This window comes from Antechinus flavipes, chromosome 5, assembly GCF_016432865.1.
Source record: "Antechinus flavipes isolate AdamAnt ecotype Samford, QLD, Australia chromosome 5, AdamAnt_v2, whole genome shotgun sequence".
In the NCBI taxonomy this organism is placed as follows: Eukaryota; Metazoa; Chordata; class Mammalia; order Dasyuromorphia; family Dasyuridae; genus Antechinus; species Antechinus flavipes.
In genome coordinates, this window is record NC_067402.1 from 158,917,048 (window position 1) to 158,931,201 (window position 14,154).

The following is a 14,154-nucleotide window of genomic DNA, read 5'->3' on the forward strand; positions in this document are numbered from 1 at the left end:
TCTTGTCACTTCTAAAATTTGCAATATTTTACTCTTGCCTATTGAGAAAAATTCAAATTCTGGAGACTGGCGATTTCAGAGTCCAATTCTTTTTGTACAGCAAAATAATTTGTTGGGTATGTATACATATTTTGTATTTAATTTATACTTTAACATATTTAACATGTATTGGTCATCCTGCCATCTAGGGGAGAGGGTGTGGGGAAGGAGAGGAAAAATTGGAACAAAAGGTTTGGCAATTGTCAATGCTGTAAAATTACCCATGCATATAACTTGTAAATAAAAAGCTATTTTAAAAAAAGTAATCAAAGGTATAATCCTGAGAAAACAAACTCCTGTCAGTCATTATTAATTAGAAAAATGCAAATTAAAAAAAACTCAGAGATACCAGTTCACATCTTTTATATTGAATAAGATGACAGAAAATAAAAATGATATACAATGGATGGAATTTGGGGAAATTAGGATGCTACTGTGTTTTTAGTGGAATAGAGAATTGATCAAACCATTCAGGAGAGTAATTTGGAATTATGCCCAGAGGTTTATAAATGTATGTATAATCTTTGATCTAAGGTTAGCATTACTAAGTCTTTATCAAAAAAAAAAAAAAAGATTTTAAAGAGCAGATTTTTGTACAAAAATATTAATACCACCTTTTATTATGACCACAAAATTAGAAATTAAGATAATGACTATCAATTTGTGAATTTCTTAACAATTATCATGTGTTATGATAATGGCATATTATTATGCTAAAAGAAATGATGAACAGGATGGTTTCAGAATAACCTGTAATGATATAAACGAACTGATACAAAGTAAAATGAATAAGCCCATCAGGCCATTGTATACAGTAACAGTTATACTGTATAATGTATACTATATAATATACTGTATAATGTGTATACTGTACATGATTTAACAATTCTTAGTAATTCAATTATCCAGGCATTTCTGAATGTTTTATGCTGAAAAATGTTATCTAACTACCTTCAAATAAAGAAGTGATGGTGTCTGGATGTAGAGTGAACCATAGTATTTTTTACTTTACATTTTTCGTAGGGTTTTTTATGCTATACTTACAACCTGATTAATATCCATGTTTCATATGAATACACATGTATAACTTATACCAGATTTATTGCCATTTTGGGAAAGACACTAAAACTAAAATTTTAAAATAAAACAAATGCAAAAAATGTTTTTAAATATAATTAAAACATAACATTATTAAAATATTATAACAGCTCTTCTTCTGGTAGAAAATAATAGGAAATTCAGAGGATGTTCCACAATTGTTGAATGACTGAATAAGTTTGACATATAATATTTGATTGTGCTATAAGAAATATTAAGGATGGTGATTTCAGGGAAAGGAAAAAAAAATCTTGAGAGGACTTTTATAAAATGGTGAAAAGTAATGTGAACAGAAGCAGGAACATATTATAATTTTTCCCATTTTGAAATATCATATTATAAGCTGTTGCTTCTTTAGTACCTACTAAATGTTGTATAATTCTTTTTTTTTTTAACAGCTTTTTATTTATAAGTTATAGGCATGGGTAATTTTACAGCATTGACAATTGCAAAACCTTTTGTTCCAATTGTTTCCCTCCTTCCTCTCACCCCCTCACCTAGATGGCAGGATGATCAATATATGTTAAACATATTAAAGTATAAATTAAATACAAAATAAGTATACATGACCAAACTGTTATTTTGCTATACAAAAAGAATCAGACTCTGAAATGTTATACAATTAGCCTGTGAAGAAAATCCAAAATGCAGGTAGGCAAAAATATAGGGATTGGGAATTCAAGGTAATGGTTCTTAGTCATCTCCCAGAGTTCTTTTGCTGGGTGTAGCTGGTTCAGTTCATTACTGCTCCATTGGGACTGATTTAGTTCATCTCATTGCTAAAGATGGATGGCCAGGTCCATCAGAATTGATCATCATATAGTATTGTTGTTGAAGTATATAATGATCTCCTGGCCTTGCTCATTTCACTCAGCATCAGTTCGTGTAAGTCTCTCCAGGCCTTTCTGAAATCAAACAGTTGGTCATTTCTTGCTGAACAATAATATTCCATAATATTCATATAACACAATTTATTCAGCCATTCTCCAATTGATGGGCATCTACTCGGTTTCCAGTTTCTGGCCACTACAAAGAGGGCTCCAAAAACATTCTTGCACATAGAGGTCCCTTTCCCTTCTTTAAGATCTCTTTGGGATATAAGCCCAGTAGTAACACTGCTGGATCAAAGGATATGTACTGTTTGATAACTTTTTAAGCATAATTCCAAATCGCTCTCCAGAATGGTTGGATGTATTCACAATTCCACCAATGATGTATTAATGTCCTTGTTTTCCCATATCCCCTCCAACATTCCTCCTTATCAATCCTCTATTCTGCTGATAAGAATTAGATCCCAAATGTTGTGATATGGGAGCCACCTGTCAGTAGCTGTTGGAGGTCTAACTCAGACCTGTAGAATGGATCTTTTCATGTGACAGGATGAAAATGATACAAGGAGACTGAGAGGCAGTTGCAGCCACTACGAAGTGGCTCCCGTAACAATAAAACACTGGAAGAACTTGGGACCTGGCCGTTACTATCCAGCATCAGAAGTGAGTCAGCAGAAATGTCCCAGAGCAAACTAAAGTGGGCTTTCACCACTTTGTCTTAAGAGCAGATTTCAACCCTTAAAAAGAGAATGAGCAAAAAAGCAAAAAGAACTCTCACCATAGACAGCTCTTATAGAAAGAGAGAACAGAGCTAAAACCTTGAGGTTCCTAAAGACAAATGAACTCCAAATGAAGTCCCAAAGGGGGATATGAGGTGATTCCCATTTCACAAGTCTTTATTGAAATATTTCAAAAAGAATCTTAAAAGAGAGTTAGAAGAAAAATGGGGAAAGGAAACAAGATCTTTGAAAGAAGGTGTGGAAAACAAAAAAAAAAAAAAAAAGAAATTATCTGAAGAAAACTCCTTAAAAATAGATATGATCAAATGGGAAAAGCATATAACTCTTTACAAAATAGATATGAAAAAGAAAATGATTTGTTGAAAAGCAGAATTTGTGAAATGGAAAAAAATGCAATGACCAAAACAATTAATTTAAAAATTAAATTGGTCAAATACAAGAGGAGCTAAAAAGGTAACTGAAGAAAATACACTAAAAATTAGAATTCAATAAATTGAAGTGAATGATTCACTAAGACTTCAAGAATAAATTAAACAAAATCAAAAACATGAAAATTAGAAGAAAATGTTAAATACCTCATTCATTCTGAAATACCAGAACAACTAATCTGGAAAATAGATATAGAAGAGACAATCTAAGAATATTTACACTGGACTTCCTGAAAGGCATGATGAAAAAAAAAAAAAAAAGATGCTAAACATCATCTTTCAGGAAATCATCAGGAAAAACTGCCCTGATGTAAACCAGAAGACAAAGTGGCCACTGAAAAAATTCACTGATCACCTTCTGAAAGAGACCCTCAAATGAAAACTTTAAGAAGTATAGTAGCTAAATTTCAGAATTATAAGATCCAGAAAAAAATACTGCAAGCAGCAAGAAAGAAAAAATTCAAATACTGAGGAGCCATAATTAAGATTAGTCACGACCTAGCAGCATCCATGTTAAAGAATCTCAGGGCCTGGAATCTAATATTCTGAAAGGCAAAGGAACTTGGAGCATAGCCAAAAATGAACTATCTAGCTAAGTTGAGCATTATTTTTCAGGGAAGAAGGTGGACTTTCAGTGACACAATGGTGAAAAATATTTATTTCTGATGAAAATACCAGAGTTGAACAAGAACAACAACAACAAAAAAATGATATCTAAATACAGAACTTGAGAAGCATAAAAAAGTAAAAAGGAAAGTACTATTGAGAACTATATTTCTGTTATGGGTATACTAAGAAAGTGAGGATATAATTTGATTTCTTTCTGATATTATAAAAAAGAAACTAAAGGTGGAAAGGGGATTGTACTGGAAAATGAGGAAAATGGAGGTAAATTGTAGGAAATTACATCTCATGAAAAGGCAAAGGAGACTTATTACAATTAAAGGAAAGAAGGCAGAGGGATGAACATTATGTGAAGCTTACTCTCTTCAGATTTGGCTAACAGACAGAATATTAGACATATCAGGTTTCACAGAGAAATTTATCTAACCTAATAGGGAAGTGGGAGGGAAAAGGGGGAAAAAAGGGGGAAGACTAGTAGAAGGGGAAACAGAACTAGTAAGGGAAAGTTTTAAGAAAGGTGAAGGGTTTCTAAAGGGACAAGACTATCTGAGACACATGGTGGTCAGAAACAAAATACTGAAGAGGAGGAAATGGGGAAAAACAAGAGAAAAGCATAAGTGTAAATAAGATGACAGGAAATAAATAATTATTTATTTTAACTGTGGACGTGAAGGGGATGAACTTTCCCATAAAACATGAGTAGATAGCAGACTGGATAAAAAACCAGCAGCCTACAAAATGATGTTTACAAGAAACACATTTAAATCAGAGGGGTGGAGAAGAATTTATTATGCAACAGATGAAGTAAAAAAAAAAAAAAAAAAACAGGATTGCTATCCCGTTCTCAGATCAAGCAAAAGCAAAAATAGATCTAATTAAAAGAGATAAGGAAAGAAATTATATCTTACTAAAAGGTACCATAGATAATGAAGCAATATCAATATTAAACATATATGCACCAAATGAATTAGCATCCAAATTTCTAGAGGAAAAGGTTCTTACAAGAGAACTGCAAGATGAAACAGACAGCAAAACTACACTTTTAGGGATTCTAAAACTATCTCTCAAAACTAGATAAATCAAACCACAAAATAAATAATAAGAAGAAGGTAAATAGAATTTTAGAAAAGTTAAGTAACTTAGATCTTTAGAGAAAATTGAATGAAAAGAACATTTTTTTTTGGTAGTTCATGGAACCTATACAAAAACTGACTATTTATGAGGGCTAAAAAAACCCTCAAAATCAAAAGCAGAAAGGCAAAGAGTAAATGTGTTTTTTCAGATCACGATGCACTAAAAATCACATGCAATAAAAGGCCAAGGGAAAATAAACCAAAATTAATTGGAAACTAAATAATTTAATCCTAAAGAATGAATGAATGAAACAACAAATCATAAAAACAATCAACAGCTTCATCCAAGAGAATAACAATAATGAGACAACATACCAAAATTTTGTGATGCAGCCAAAGCAATTATTAGAGAAAATTATATATGTCTAGATGCTTACTTGCAAAAAAAAAAAAAAATAGAGAAAGAAAAGGCCAATGAATTGGGCTTTCAACAAAAATAGTTAGAAAAAGAAGAAATTAATGAAAAAATGCCAATGAAGATGGCCTAGCTATCTAAAATTATATTATAAAGCAGTGGTCATCAAAACCATTTGATAATGACTAAGAATAGAATAGTTTATCAGTGGAATAGGTTAGGTTCGTAGGACAAAATAGTCAAAAACTATAGTAATCTAGTGTTTGATAAACCCAAAGACCCCAGTTTTTGGAATAAGAATTACTATTTGACAAAAACTGCTGGGAAAGTTGGAAACAGGTATGGCAGAAAGTAGGTACCTAGTCCTTTATACTAAAACAATGTCAAAATAGGTTCGTGATTTAAACATAAAGAGTGATGTTATAAACAATTTAGAAGAACAAAACATAATTTACCTCTCAGATCTGTTGTGAAGGAAAGAATTTGTGATGAAAGCAGAACTGGAGATAATTATTGATCATAAAATAGATAATTTTGATTATATTAAGTTAAAAAGTTTTTGTACAAATAAAACTAATGCACAGAAGATTAGAAGGCAAGCAGCAAACTGGGGGGGAAATTACATTCAAGGGTTCTTATAAAGGTCTCATTTCTAAAATATATAAAGAATTGATTCAAATTTATAAGACTTCAAGCCATTCTCCAATTGATAAATGGCTAAAGGATATGAACAGACAATTTCCAGACAAAGAAATTGAAGCCATTTCTAGTCACATAAAAAGCTGCTCTAAATCACTATTGATCAGAGAAATGCAAATCAGGACAACTCTGAGATATCACTACATACCTGTCAGATTGGTTAAGATGACAGGAAAAGATAATGACGAATGTTGGAGGGGATGTGGGAAAATGGACACTGATACATTGTAGGTAGAACTGTTAACAGATCCAACCATTCTGGAGAGCACTTTGGAACTATGCTCAAAATGTTATCCCACACCCTTTGATCCAGCAATGTTTCTATTGGGATTATATCCCAAAAAGATCTTAAGGAAGGGAAAGGGATCCACATGTGCAAAAATGTTTGTGGCCGCCCTCTTTGTAGTGGTAAGAAACTGAAAACTGAGTAGATGCCCATCAATAGGACAATGGCTGAATAAATTATGGTATATGAATGTTATGGAATATTATTATTTTGTAAGAACAGTGATTCAAAGATCAATGATTCACCAGAAAAAGAACTAAGGAGACTGAATGTAAATCAACACATTCTATTTTCACTTTGTTTTGTTCTGTGTTTTTTTTTTTTTCTTTCTCCCATGGTTTATTGTTTTCACTTTGATTTTTCTCTCCCAATATGAATCATAAAGCAATATGTGTTAAAATAAACAAATAAATTTAAAAACAAAACAAAAATAGTATCATCTGTCCATTTAGGAATGTAAACAGTTTAATCTTATTAAGTTCCTTATGATTTCCCTTTCTTCTTTATTTTTTTATGTTTCTCTTGAGTTTCGTATTTGAAAGTCAAATTGTCTATTCTCTTTTCATTAAGAATACTTGAAGGTCTTCTATTTAATTGAATATCCATTTTTTTTGACTGGAGGATTATACTAATTTTTTTTTTCTGGCTAGGTTCATGTTTGTAATCTTAAACTCCTTTGCCATCTGGAATAAAATAGTCTAAGCTCACTGATAATTTAACATAGAAGCTGTTGTAGCATGTGTTCTCCTGATTGTGGCATCATGATATTTGAATTGTCTTTTTTTTTTTTATGACTCCTTGCAATATTTTCTCCTTGATCTGGGAGGTCTGGAATTTGACTCTAACATTCCTGTGAGTTTTTATTTTGGTATCTCAGTAAGGAAATTATTGGTGTATTCTTTCAATTTCCATTTTAATCTCTCATTCTAGAATATGAGGGAATTTTCTTTAATAGCTTCTTGAAAGATGATATTCAGCTCTTATTTTATCATGGCTTTCAGTTAGTTTAACATTTAAAAAATTATATCCTTCTAAATGTGAGATCTTTGTCCAATACTCACAAGGTCGACATATCGCTGGAGAAACTGAACTATAATATATTTTAATATTCTTAATTTAAGTGAAGCCAGAAGAAAGAATGAAATTTTAGCTAAATATATGGAGGGCTCACAAGTATTTTTTTTTGGAAAAGTAAATAAAATAATTTTTAAAAGTATGCTTTATCATATACCCCAGTGACAATAGAAAAACAATTTCATGGGATATTTGAATTATGTATTACTGTATTAATAAAAAACTTTTAAAAAGCAGAAGGAAAAAAAATTCAATTGACATAATCATGTTATTTGCTAAAGAAGAGATGACAGCAAAATTATATGCATAACTTGTCAAGACATTCTACATCAAACTAACATTCATTCACTTAACTAATAACTTTGGCAAAAACAGTAAGGGTAGGGAGAAACACATATAAAAATCTCATTCAGAAAGAAGAAATTAAAAGTGCCAACGATTTGTCATCCTTTGAAATGTAGGCCAATGTCTTCTCAAAGTTAAACTCTGAATATAAGACAAAATAGATAGATAATAGATATATAGAAAAATAGATAAATAAGAAATGATAATGATGATGATGATGATGATAGTAATTATAAAAAAGGAGCAAAGGAAAGAAGAAAAGAAAGAAAAGTTGATGGTGTTGATTATGATGATACAATTATCATTTTAATTGAAATTATTTATCCTGAATTTTTCATACTAATAATTGAAAAAAAATGAATGACAGAAATATCATTGACATCAACTATGTAAATTTCATATATAATTAATTATCACAGTGGGGAACACAAAAGGGCCCAGAGAGAGCCTAAACAAACACCTTCCCTTCTTGCCATTGAGAGAGAGAACTGAAAAATTCTACAATGGTTTAGAATGTAAATGTATTTGGAAAATTTTCTGGAAAAGAATAATATTTGTCTGATAATGCATATTCTTGTAACAAAGTGAATGAGTAGAAGATAGAGGCAATACAAATAAATGTTGCTAACATATGTAACTAAGCTAAGTCATCCTGAGGAAATTCAAAGATAAAGATGAAAGGAATAAAAACATACAAAAAAGGAAAATATTACCTCCCTTACCCCCCCCCCAAAAAAAACATTTGTTTAAAAATGAATCTTCTTCATCAAAAGATAATAAGTCTACAACATTTTGACCTTAATATTATGGTCTTAAATGTATTATTACAGGAACAATAAAGATGGGAAAATCAGTCAGATGTACTACATATAAAAAGAAGAGATTTATTGATGGAAATACTTTGAAAAGCACCAAAAGACTAATGTACACTATAAAGACAAAATCTTTGCTTCTCCTCTGTGTACTTAGTAATCCAATGATTTTAGCCTCCTTTCTCCTCTCCTAAAACATTTAATGTCCTGAATATTTTCATTGTCTGTTCTCCATGCCCTTCACAGTTCTTCATATCCTAAACACCCTCTCTTCTCATATCTGCTTCCTGGTTTCTCTACCTTCCTTTAAGTCTCATCTAAAGTCCCATGTTGTACAAGAAATAGTTTTCAGGTTTCTTAATTTTATTCACATCCCTCTTTGACTGATCCAATTTATACAATATATATTTTGTTTCTCAACATATCTTGTGAGCATCTTGAGAGTAAGAACATTTTTTGCCTTTCTTTGTATTATTAGCATTTAGCATAATGCCAAAGACATAAGAGATGCTAAATGTTAGAGAAATGTTATGACCAGAGATAAAAACTTAGCTTAATCATACCTTTACTCTGTGTCATGAAGTGGAAATTTTTGTCTTTTTGTTTATGTCTTATCTTTTCATAAATCAGCTGAGTTTTTGGCTATGGAAAGGCCAATGTTAAACATAAATCTTTACTTTTGACTTTTCTGCCCAACTTATTTTCATAAAAAATTGAAATAAAATCAGACACTACTAGGGGACATTATTGTTGCTTAAACATTATGGGACAGGATAAAATTAAGGTCATGATTTTCTACTAGTTTTTAATCAATAAAATTGTTTGATTTTATAAGCTCAAAATATATCTAACAATTCTCTTGAAATTAAAAAAAAATGATTAATAGACATTTCAAAAAGGACATAGATATAAAATATATGTGCATATATACATGTATATGTGTAAAAATATACATATGTACACACATATGTATCTCTCTGTGTGTATATATATATACCTGCAAACATATTTTTATCAGTTCTATAACTTCATCCCATAAAGATTGTTTTCACCAGTGCTTACTTATCTATCATTTATTGTTACAGAATGAAAGTTGTGTGGTATTAATAATTTAATAGACATCTTTATAGGTATGTATAAAAAACCTGCTATTCTGAATGTTGCAAACCTCCAAGTTAAGAAGCTACAGTAGAGAATCACTGAAATTAGAATTCTAATGAATTCTATTCTTGCTGAAGAGCTTCTTTGCTTAAATTACAGGCAGACGGTTTGGAGGCTTCATTTTTTTTTTCCTTCTTTACTATATGGGAACTTACATATCTATTCCTGCTCATAGCCAGATGGTGCAGAGGAATTAACAACACTTCCCAGCTGGGGTTGGGTTATTTTGTTGTTTTCATTGTTTTAAATTTCAAATCTAGGAATCCAAATTTGATTGAATTCTGACTAAAAGTGTATCCAAGTAATTGGATCATTTATCTATAGACTCAGCAGATTTTTAAAAAATCACAGATTGAAAAAAAGGCACTGGATTTTGAAAATATTATTTCACCAATGAACAATAGTTATTTAGATAATTCTTCTATGATTAGAGATACCACATCATTTATTTGTAACTCAATTCAAGAAAAGCAAAATCTGGATATTACCAAATTAGTACTAAAGAGAAAAACAAACAAAAAATAATCCGTTCTTTCTAGAAAGGCACATGTCAGGAGTTTGGAATTTAGACATAAAATGCATTGTATTAAGAACTTCTCCAGAAAACTGGGTTACAGAAACTTGTGTTGTATAAGCCACACAAAATAGCATATTATCTATTTCTGCCTTTACTCTAGAGCTACACAAAATAGGATGAATACTTCTTCATTTTCTTCAGTCTCAAGATTTATTTTGTATAAAAGTAATAAAACAATAGGCAAGCACATGTCTTGACTTCATTAAACAGTCTTTTTCTTGGGGAAGCACAGAACCTTAAACTTTAAATCTGGTATTTTTAGTCCATTCATTAGGGTGACATCAGACCTACATTCTTCAAGGGGACAGGTGGTTGGCACAGTGTATAAAGCACTATATCTAGAGTCAAGAAGATCTGGACTCAAATTGAGCTTTAGATACTTGTTGCATGACTGGGCAAGTCACTTAACCTTCTTTTCTTCTAGTTTACTCATCTATAAAATGAGCAGCAGAAAGAAATAACAAACCAATCTAAAATTTTTGCAAGAAAAACCAAAGAAAGTCATGCAGACTCAGACACTGCCAAAAAATGACTCAATAATAACATACACTACTTAGAATCTTTCAAAAATCCAAAATAAAATCTAAATACTTTAGTAAAAATATCTTGGTAATTTAATTGGGATAGCATTGAATATATATTGGCCCTGCCTACCTATATGCAATTAATATTTCTCAATTATCTAAATCTGATTTTATTTGTATATGTGTATACACAGATATAATTCTTTTTATATATTTCCTGATTGTGTTTTTGAGAGGTGTACCTCTATATATTTCATGTTATCTACAGTTATTTTAAACAGGGTATCTCTTATTATCTCTTCTTGAAAGGTTTTATCTGTAACATATAGGGATGTTATTGCCTTATGTAGATATACTTTATATGCTGCTACTTTGGTAAAATTATAAATTTTTACAAGTAACTTTTTAGTTGATTATTTAGGATTTTCCAAGTATATTATCATATCATCTACAGAAAGAGATTGTTTTATTATCCCATTTCCTATTCTGTTCTCTTCCATTTCTTTTTCTTCTCTGACTGATATTGCTAGGATTTCCAATACAATATTAAATAACACTTGTGATTGTTGGTATCCTTGTTTCATATCTGATCTTACTAGGAAAACTTCTAGTTGATTTTGATTATGCTTGTTGATAGTTTAAGAGAAATTATTGTTAATGGTTTTAGATAAATATTTTTATCAATTTAAGGAAAAATCAATTTGTATCTATAATTTCAAGTTTTTTTTTTAAATTAAAAATGAGTGTGAACTTCTTCAAAAATTTCTTCTTCATCTATTTATATAATTAGGTATTTGGCATTTATTATTAACACAATCAGCTATTCTAGTAGTTTTCCTTATTTTAAACTAAGCATGCATTCATGATACAAACGCTTCTTGATCATAATATATAATCTTTATAATATATTGTAATCTTTAAGTAGAGTTTCATTTAAGATTATTGTACTCATTTTTATTAATGAAATTGTTCTGTAATTTTCTCTTCATGTTTTTAATCTTTGTGGTCTAGGCATCAATATCATAGATGATTCATAAAAAGAGCTTGTTAGGACCCTTTCTTTGCCTATTATTCAAAATAAATTATTTGGTCTTTAAATGTAAATACATCTTCTCCTAACTGGTGCTTTTTACAGAGCTCATTTATAGCCACTTCAATTTCTTTTTCCTAAACTAAGCATATTTAGATATTCTATCCCCCTTCTTCTAATCTAGGCACTTTATAATTTAGTAAATGTTCTTGCATTTCACTGAAAGTTCAATTTATTGGCACATAATTCAACAAAACAACTCCTCATAATTGTTTTGATTTAATATTCACTAAGAGTGATAGTCACCTTTTTTATTTCTGATAGATTTGATTTATTCCCTCTTTTTTTAATTTATTTTTTAAAATTTCATTTAATAATAACTTTATATTGACAGAATCCATGCCAGGGTAATTTTTTTTACAACATTATCCCTTGCACTTGTTTCTGTTCTGATTTTTCCCCTCCCTCCCTCCACCCCCTCCCCTAGATGGCAAGCAGTCCTATATATGTTAGATATGTTGCACTATATCCTAGATATAATATATGTTTGCAGAACCAAACAGTTCTCTTGTTGCTCAGGGAGAATTGGATTCAGAAGGTAAAAATAACCGGGGAAGAAAAACAAAGATGCAAATAGTTCACATTCGTTTCCCAGTGTTCTTTCTTTGGTGTAGCTGCTTCTGTCCATCATTTATCAATTGAAACTCAGTTAGGTCTCTTTGTCAAAGAAGTTCACTTCCATCAGAATACACCCTCATACAATATCATTGTCGAAGTGTATAATGATCTCCTGTTTCTCCTCATTTCACTTAGCATCAGTTCATGTATGTCTCTCCAAGCCTCTCTGTATTCATCCTGCTGGTCATTTCTTACAAACAATAATATTCCATAACATTCATATAACACAATTTACCCAGCCATTCTCCAATTGATGGGCATCCATTCAATTTCCAGTTTCTAGCCACTACAAACAGGGCTGCCACAAACATTTTGGCACATACAGGTCCCTTTCCCTTCTTTAGTATTTCTTTGGGATATAAGCCCAATAGAAACACTGCTGGATCAAAGGGTATGCACAATTTGATAATTTTTTGGGCATAATTCCAGATTGCTCTCCAGAATGGTTGGATTTGTTCACAACTCCACCAACAATGCATCAGTGTCCCCGTTTTCCCGCATCCCCTCCAACATTCATCATTATTTTTTCCTGTCATCTTAGCCAATCTGACAGGTGTGTAGTGGTATCTCAGAGTTGTTTTAATTTGCATTTCGCTGATCAATAATGATTTGGATCACTCTTTCATATGAGTGGTAATAGTTTCAATTTCATCATCTGAAAATTGTCTGTTCATAAACTTTGACCATTTATCAATTGGAGAATGGCTTTATTTCTTATAAATTTGAGTCAGTTCTCTATATATTTTGGAAATGAGGCCTTTATCAGAACCTTTAACTGTGAAGATGTTTTCTCAGTTTGTTGCTTCCCTTCTAATCTTGTTTGCATTAGTTTTGTTTGTACAAAGGATATTAAATTTGATATAATCAGAATTTTCTAATTTGTGATCAGTAATGGTCTCTAGTTCATCTTTGGGCACAAATTTCTTACCCAGACAATTTTCAGAGGATGAAATTGAAACTATTACCACTCATATGAAAGAGTGTTCCAAATCATTATTGATCAGAGAAATGCAAATTAAGACAACTCTGAGATACCACTACACACTTGTCAGATTGGCTAAGATAACAGGAAAAAATAATGATGAATGTTGGAGGGGATGCGGGAAAACTGGGACACTAATGCATTGTTGGTGGAGCTGTGAACGAATCCAACCATTCTGGAGAGCAATCTGGAATTATGCCCAAAAAATTATCAAATTGTGCATACCCTTTGATCCAGCAGTGTTTCTATTGGGCTTATATCCCAAAGAAATACTAAAGAAGGGAAAGGGACCTGTATGTGCCAAAATGTTTGTGGCAGCCCTGTTTGTAGTGGCTAGAAACTGGAAAATGAATGGATGCCCATCAATTGGAGAATGGCTGGGTAAATTGTGGTATATGAATGTTATGGAATATTATTGTTCTGTAAGAAATGACCAGCAGGATGAATACAGAGAGGACTGGCGAGACTTACATGAACTGATGCTAAGTGAAATGAGCAGAACCAGGAGATCATTATACACTTCGACAACGATATTGTATGAGGACATATTTTGATGGAAGTGGATTTCTTTGACAAAGAAACCTGAGTTTCAATTGATAAACGATGGACAAAAGCAGCTACACCCAAAGAAAGAACACTGGGAAACGAATGTGAACTATCTGCATTTTTGTTTTTCTTCCCGGGTTATTTATACCTTCTGAATCCAATTCTCCCTATGCAACAAGAGAACTGTTCGGTT